Below are 8,302 nucleotides of genomic sequence, written 5' to 3'. Positions count from 1 at the left end.
ACAAAGTCAAACAAGAAAAACTACGATAGTAAAGGCAAATTACAATGACTCAATGATCAATGCAGGACTTGAATGAAAACTTGGGGCCATCCATCCATCCATTATCTATACCGCTTCTCCTCAGTAGCAGTTTGCTAATTATGGTATATTTACATATTAATGTTCATTAATTTTGATATAATATTGCCCTTTTAAATAAATAAATTGCAAATTATATATGCCTCCCAATTTTTGCAGATCTATGTGAAATAGATCCACTTTAAATAGGGCCATTTTGTTTAAATTTCACAATAAATAAAACAAATACAAATAAATTGAACCGTCAAACATAAAAATAGTTTTTCCAGGCCTGATGTGTGTGCAACATTACATAAGATTTCGCTAGGTTTAAAGATGACCCGGAAAACGGAATAATTTTTTATCGGAAATGAGCATCTTGCCACAGCAATAGCGTGCAATGAAATAAAACGTTTTTCGCAGTTTCAATTTTAAATATCTTTCGGTAAAACACCCGAAATTTGAAGACATTCTCTTTAGCAGGAGTTCATTCAAATATGACCACCATACAAGTAACAAATGGGTCCAAATTTGAAAATAAATAGAAAATGGCGGACTTCCTGTTAGGTTTAGAGCATGCCCTGTTTTCATACATCAAGTTGTAATGTAGTACCCGCGCTGTTTTGTTAAAAATTTGTAGATGGTGCTACTCAGCTATTATTAAAATAGTTGCAAAATATCCTAACAGAATAATTTATCCATACATATTTTTCTTTTTATTACACATCTATCTATCTATTTATCTATCTATCTAATTTATAAGACCAATTATCAATTACAGTGAACCCCCGGTTATCGCGGTTAATGGGGACCGAGACCACCCGCGAAAACTGAAAATCCGCGAAGTAGCGTCGCACCTTCAAAAAAAAAAACAAACAAAAAAAAAAAACACAGTGTATATATATACTTCGCACCTATATATATATATATATATATATATATATATATATATATATATATATATATATATATATATATATATATATATATATATATATATATACTGGTAGAGAGAGAGAGAGAGAGTGAAATTCATGTTATAACAAAAAAACTAATTATGATTAAAACTTATTATTTTTTTATTCCCCAGCCATTATTTTTGTATTTATTCAATTACTTATTTTTGTATTTATTTAATTACTTCGACTTTTACCTGCTGGTACGCCGTCCGGTGTGCCCTGTGAATGTTATGATCCTCCAGCAGAACTGGAGGATTGAACAGGACTCTCCAAACGCAGACCCGGGAAAAAAGGTGGTGATACAAAGATATTTATTATAATCACAATATAGTCAGTGTAATCAGCGCGTTGCGCAGCAGCTGACGGCATGGCGCGAGACGATCGCTGGAGGAACGCCCACACAGCTGAAAAAACAAAAACACACGCGGCATGACAGGCACGGATCATGACAGTGAAATGAAAGGTGGCATTCTTCATTTATTTATTTATTCATTCATAACTGACAGCCTCGCGCTGCGCCGGTGCCCGGGCGGAAGTTGTTTCTCTTCGGCTTGACAGCCACACACGCCGGCCGGTCTCCTTCGGAGCTCACGCACGGTCCCGAACGAAGCAAAATGTCGCCGCGCGAGTGCCCGGGCGGAAGTTGTTTCTCTTCGGCTTAAGTGCCACGCACGCCGGCTGCAGCTCGGGTACGGTCCGAACCGCGCGAAACGTCGCCCCCGATCGTGTCCGTCGCCACCAATCGTGTCCGGGGGAACCTGCTCTTCTTCGTCCACTCTCTTCTTCGTCCACTCTCCTCTTCGGCGCACGCCGGCCGTCTAACCGCTTCAGCGCCCCCTTGTGCCGCTCGGCGAAACTACAATGCCCCCGAATATTTTTTAGACCCGCGAAGCACTGAACCCGCGAAAGGTGAACCGCGAAGTAGCGGGGGTTCACTGTATACTTCATCTAGGACTACTAATTTTTTGTAAATTAAATTGAGGATGTTGATAATTTCATTTATGATTTACAGTCTGACATTATGTATTTACTGGGCACAATGTCAGATACAATATTTATATTAAAAACAAATCTTATTGATACAAATATTGCCAAAGGTATTGAATTCCTACCATGGAGTCGAAACATTATATATTATAGCCTACACTATAAAGTTAAATGTCCTCAGTATTGTAGCAAATGTGGTATTTTCCCTTTGAGTGTGCCAAAATCATTATTTATGAAATTAATTCTTGATTAAAAAAAAGTAACTGAAAAATAACTGCATCTTGACTAACTAACTACTCTACAAAGACAATAATATTGTAAAGAAACATATTACTTTGCATGTAACAAGTAATAAGTAAGATTACATTTTGGAAGAGGTCACTGATGGTGTAGTGGTACACTCGCCCGAGTTGTGTGCGGGCAGCGTGGGTTCAGTTCCCACTCAGTGATGGTGTCTATGTCTGCTCTATGACTGGCTGACGACCAGTTCAGGGTGTAGTGCGCCTTTCGCCCGTAGTCAGCTGGGATAGGCTCCAGCACCCTCTCGCAACCCTGTACAGGATAAGCGGTGTGGATAATGACATGACACATTTTGGAAGTAACTTGCCCAACACTGGTGTCGACTCCTTTAGATGATGTATTCGTCACACAGATGCCCTGGGCTGAGCATCAGGTTTCTTAGGTTGGTTGTTTTACTTTTAACCTGCATTCGTAAGTGAGTGTGTCCGTGTGCGTGCATGCATGCATTTTGTATGAAAAGTTTGACATAAATAATAAAATAAATTGATTGCTTGATCGATTGGAATGATATGATGTTGAGATTTGGGGCAATACATATAAAACAAATATCCTATTTTTAAGTCACAGGAAGTGCTAGAAGAATCATTTACTGAGCTAAATATATAAAACCATTATTTATCAGTTTAAATACGCTGAAATTCTTTGACTTAATTGAATTTAAAATTGGCCAAATAATGTTTCATAGTGCATATTAATTTACTTAACAGTCAGAAGCTGTTTGAAAACAGAATATATCTGACGGGAACTGGCGTTCTGAAAAACACAGGACAAGGACTAAAAAAGCAAAGATGTCTTTCTGTCAGAGTTGTAGATTTGTGAATAATTATGAAAGCGATCTGAAAATGGGTGGTTCAATTACACTTTTTAAAACATGTGTAAACTTGAAGTAGTGCGTAACTACTCGAACCAGGCATACAAGAAATGTTTTAAAATATTGTAATACATGTGCGCTTGACTGTGTGAATTTGCGCAACAACCTTTTTGTTTAAAAAAAAAAAAGTAAAAGGGGTGGTTTAGGCACGATAAGCTAGAACTTCACCCTGCGCCTTTTCGGCCGCCTTTATCTTCTTGCACATCTTGAAATGACAATGGGACTGAAGCTAAACCGAAGTTATAATTTGCTGGGAAGAATGACACAAAACCCCAAGTCACCTAATATACAGTCAATGCTTCAGAGATCTCATTTAATGACTTTCCCGCTGCCATTATACCCTGAAAGTGTGATGGAAGACCAAAGTATTACTGATTTATATCAATTTGAGCTACTGGCTCCAGCTATACTAGGTGCTAGAAACAGTGATGAGACAAAAGCATTTGTGAGCTGTGACTGTCGTTAAGGGACAACATTATTATCATATTTTATTATTTATTATTATTATTATTATTCAGACATATATACTGTAGATGAATTTGAATATCTCTATTTCCTTTCCTTGCTCTAGGATGCATGTATAAAAAATTGAATAATCTTAATAAATGATCTCTTGGATTAGTCATTATATATCTTTTGATTAGTTTAAAAAAACAATATCATAATTCACTAGATTATTTAAGATTTAATCAGTGACTTTCAGCCATCCACAAGAAGAGGGAAATGAAATAGTGAAAAGGAAAACAGAATTAGCAATTGGCTTGTCTCCCACAAATAAGGTGGCAAAAATGGCTGTAAGGGGTAAAGATGAACATTTTTTTATAATGGTGCTTAAGCACAATGGGGGTCTCGCTTATTTTGGGAGGAAGAATTTAATGCGCCAATCTGATGGAAATATTATTTTAAAACTGTTCACACCTGATTCGTATTCGAGAATATTTCAATTTGAAATAGTTTTCTTATAAAAAAAATAACTGCAACAATATATCTATATATATATATATCTATATATATATATATATATCTATATATATATATATATATTTATATATATCTCTATATATATATATATATATATATATATATATATATATATTTATATATTTATATATATATATATATATATATATATATATATATACACACGCACACACAGGCGGCACGGTGGCCGACTGGTTAGCACGATGGCTTCACACTGAGAGACAGCATCGGGCGTGGGTTTGATCCCAGCTCCGGCCATCCTGTGTGGAGTTTGCATGTTCTCCCCGTGCTTGTGTGGGTTTCCTCCGGGTACTCCGGTTTCCTCCCACATTACAAAAACATGCATTGTAGGCCGATTGAACACTCTAAATTGCCCCTAGGTATGAGTGTGAGCGCGGATGGTTGTTCGTCTCTGTGTGCCCCGCAATTGGCTGGCAACCAGTTCAGGGTGTCCCCCGCCTACTGCCCAAAGATAGCTGGGATAGGCTCCAGCACCCCCCGCGACCCTAGTGAGGAGAAGCGGTATAGATGATGCATGGATGGATGGATATATACACACAGAAATTTATATTAAGACCCATAGATCGATACACATGCAATTTTCTTGATCATCCGGCCTGATCCTCTTCGGAGATGTCAGAGCATGTGTTAGAACATCCTGTTGGTCATAGTCAAGTCTACCATGCTCTGAATTGACTGTGACAAATAGATTATGTGAATACTTTTTGGGATATGAATGGCATGTGAGATGCATGTTTTGTGTTAATTTTATTTCTTTGTTTCATTGTTTGCTTGTATGCTGTTCAGAGATATATTTGGTTTTGATTTAAAACCGTGACTCAAAGGAGTGTGGTGACCGCTCGCCGCCCACAGAAGAACACCGGAGGCCATGCGGATCCCTCTGTGCTGACCCGCCTCTCGAGATCGGATAGCATCGCGGCCGCGAGCAGCTGCACTGCTGTCAACATCGGCCTGCTGAACATCCGCTCCCTTACGAGTAAGGGCCATTTCGTTCACGACCTCCTGACAGACCGTGAGTTTGACATTTTATGTCTAACTGAGACATGGCAGCAACCGAATGATTATGGTACTCTCAACGAAGCTACCCCACCGGGCTTTGTTTATCATGCTGTACCTCGCATTACCGTGAGAGGAGGTGGCCTCGCGATGATTCTGCGCGAGGATTTTAAATTTGCGCCCGTAAATGTGCCAACTTTTTTATCGTTTGAAGCTACAGTTATACAGCTATCTGGATCAACTCCCACACTGATTGCCACTAGTTACCAACCACCAAAACCAAACAAGGAGTTTATCATTGACATCACTGCATTCCTCACTAGTCTGTATACACTATTCCCTAATGTGATTCTCTTAGGAGATTTTAATATCCACATGGACAATATCAATAACTCACTCACTTTCCGGTTCCGGCGCCGCGCGAGTGGCTGCCTGTTTACAGCAGCGTGGCTCACTATTGAGCCTTTTTCATGTGTTTTTTCTCTTTCCCCTGTTTTATTTTATTTTTACCGCATCTCAGCAATGGACATACAACTTGCGGTGGTTTTACTGCTGTTGGGGGCTGTTTTTTGCGCGATCGTGTCCGGAGACGAAACCTGGAGCTACGGATCGATCGTGTACTTAAGAGATCAGCTGTTAGCACTCCGTGCTAACCCCGGGTCGGCTCCCGGAGCGAGACCCGATATCCCCCGCGAGCTGAGGAGGAAGAGACGGGGATGTCGTGCGGGGGCTACACGCCAGGCAAGGAGGAGACGATACCACCCCGTCCTCCCGTCCGTTATTATGGGGAATGTTAGATCCCTCCCCAATAAAATGGACGAGCTAACAGCGCTAACCCGGCACGAGAGGATTGTCCGGGAGGCTAGCTTGCTGGTGTTCACGTAGTCGTGGCTAACAGAGCTAACGCAGGACGCCGTCGTGGAATTGGACGGCTTCCAAATACTACGCACGGACAGGTCACTGGAGAGAGGAAAGAGGGAGGGCTGGCTGTGTTTGTTAATGATAGATGGTGTAACTCTGGGCACATAAATGTTAAGGATCAACTTTGCAGTCGGGACATTGAGCTGATAGCTGTTAGCATGCGTCCGTTCTATTTACCGCGAGAGTTCAGTCATGTGATCGTGGTGGCGGCGTACGTGCCACCCTCTGCAAACAGTGAGACAGCCTGTGACGTCCTGACTGCAGCTGTGAGCAGGCTACAAACACAGCACCCAAATGCCCTGCTCCTTATCTCTGGTGACTTCAATCATGCTTCTCCTTCCTCCTCTCTGCCTTCATTCACACAATATGTAACCTGCCACACCAGAGACAATAAAATATTGGACCTTTTCTATGCCAACACCAAGGAGGCGTACACATCACTGCCCCTCCCCCCCGCTGGGCAAAGCTGATCACAACTTGGTTGCTCTCCTGCCTGTGTACAAACCTCTGGTCCGCAGGCAGCCAGCGGTGACATGCACAGTTCAGCGATGGTCCGGAGAAGCCGAGGAGGCCTTAAAGGACTGTTTCAACACAACTGTGTGGGAGGTATTCAGCGAAGCTCACGGTGAGGACATTAATGGTCTAACAGACACAATTACAGACTATATTAACTTCTGCATGAAGAACACCATTCCCACCAGGACTGTAAGATGTTTCTCCAACAACAAACCCTGGATCACACCAGACATTAAAGCTCTCCTGAAGGAGAAAAAGAGGGCTTTTGTTTCAGGCGACAAGGACGAGCTGAAGAGAGTGCAGCGTCAGCTGAGAAGGAGGTTCCGAGAGGGGAAAAAGTCCTACAGGATCGGATGGAGGAACAACTGCAGCGGAACAATGCCAGGGATGTCTGGAGGGGCCTGAGGACCATCTCAGGTCACGGACAACCAGGTAAGACCCAGAAGGGGGGGGGCTTCAGTGGGCAAATGAGTTGAACCTATTTTTCAATAGGTTTGATCAAATGCCTGACCCCGCTCAGGCTCCCCTGCAGCAGCCCCCACCAACCCCTCCTGCCACTGCGAACGAGACCCTCTCCCCCCCCTCTCTCTCCACAGGCTCCAGTTCCCAGCCTCATCAGACTTTTATCATTGCAGTATTTTCTATCATTTCAGTACTCTTACCATTACAGTACTTTTATCATTGCAATATTTTTATCATTGCAGTATTTTCAATCATTCAGTAGTTTTTATCATTACAGCGTTTCCCCCTCTGTATAGTGGACAGGCATTAGGAGTGTTTCCTTACACTTAGATATGATTATACTGTGTATATTTGCATGCCTTTTATGAATGTCTGCTGCTCATGTTATACATTAACGGCTACATTACGCCGCCGACTCTGTGTGATCTATATCTTTGCTGCTGTAACACCTCAAATTTCCCCATTGTGGGACTAATAAAGGACATCTTATCTTACCAATGACTTTACCTCCTGTCTGGACAGTTTTGGCTTTCAACAGTTTTTCAACTTTCCCACACACAGTAAAGGACACATTCTGGATTTAATTTGCTGTTTAGGATTATCACCAACAAACTGTAAATTCACTGAACCTGCTGACACTCTTCCATCACATCTCTATTCCACCGATTTCTGTAATACTCTGGCCTCATTTTTTACATCCAAAATCCAACTTATCCACCAGCAACTCACCCCGCCTTCTGCCCCTAACCTTCCTTCTACATTCTCCCTGGTTCCTTCCCACCTGTTTTCTACATTCACCTCCTCATCTGTCCACCAAATTTCCAACTTAATTCAGAAGTCCAAGACATGTACTTGTCAACTCGACCCTCTCCCAACTGTCCTCGTCAAAGTCTCTATCCCAGCCCTCTCCCGTCTCATCACGAAGATTATTCAAACTTCTCTCTCTACTGGCAATGTACCCTCCCATCTCAAAACTGCTGTTGTCACTCCCATACTTAAGAAACCTGGCTCTGATCGCTCCGACCTGAACAACCTCCGTCCCATATCAAACCTCCCCTTCGTTTCCAAACTTCTAGAAAAAACAGTGGCTGCTCAACTTCTCACCCATCTCTCCTCCAATAACCTCTATGAACAATTTCAGTCTGGCTTTCGTTCCCTTCATAGTACTGAAACTGCCCTCCTCAAAATATCCAATGACCTTCTCCTCTCTGCTGACTCCGGTTCACTCGCC

Source organism: Idiotropiscis lumnitzeri, chromosome 1 (genome assembly GCF_059441095.1).
Source record: "Idiotropiscis lumnitzeri isolate Australia: NSW breed Sydney's pygmy pipehorse chromosome 1, RoL_Ilum_1.0, whole genome shotgun sequence".
In the NCBI taxonomy this organism is placed as follows: domain Eukaryota; kingdom Metazoa; phylum Chordata; class Actinopteri; order Syngnathiformes; family Syngnathidae; genus Idiotropiscis; species Idiotropiscis lumnitzeri.
The sequence above is the reverse complement of the archived record's forward strand: the minus strand, read 5'-3'. Positions refer to the sequence as shown.